Raw genomic sequence first — 312 nt, 5'->3', positions numbered from 1 at the left:
AACTCTCTGAAGAAACCACCTGACAGCCTACAGACACCTGGCCGAGCGTCTAATCGCACAGAGATTCATGAAAAGTAACTAACTAGAAACTTTATTGACGAGTTTTGACAATTTTGGAAATTACGCCAACAGCATTATTTTGTAATGTGTGTTCTCAAGTGTCGTTGCCCGAATCATGAGCTTTTTGCCCGAAAAATTACCTAATTCCCGCAACTGGGGGGCCTGTAACCCCCCCTCGGTCCCCCCCCCCCCCTTCCCAGCTCGTACGCTTATGAACAAAGACAAGTAGAAAATTGCCTGACGCTTCATAAT

General features: G+C 46.2%; 1 protein-coding gene across 1 annotated transcript in view; it reads right to left on the bottom strand.

Moving 5' to 3' along the window:
• Positions 1 to 298: 298 nt before the first annotated feature.
• Positions 299 to 312, bottom strand: part of LOC138032261 (histamine H2 receptor-like) — an 8386-nt gene continuing 8372 nt past the window's right edge. The window contains exon 3 of the mRNA XM_068879897.1: positions 299 to 312. This exon is cut by the window's right edge and continues 1290 nt beyond it. The gene's annotated coding sequence lies outside the window, so the exon portion shown is untranslated.

This window comes from Montipora capricornis, chromosome 14 (genome assembly GCF_036669925.1).
Source record: "Montipora capricornis isolate CH-2021 chromosome 14, ASM3666992v2, whole genome shotgun sequence".
Taxonomy (NCBI): domain Eukaryota; kingdom Metazoa; phylum Cnidaria; class Anthozoa; order Scleractinia; family Acroporidae; genus Montipora; species Montipora capricornis.
The sequence above is the reverse complement of the archived record's forward strand: the minus strand, read 5'-3'. Positions and strand labels throughout refer to the sequence as shown.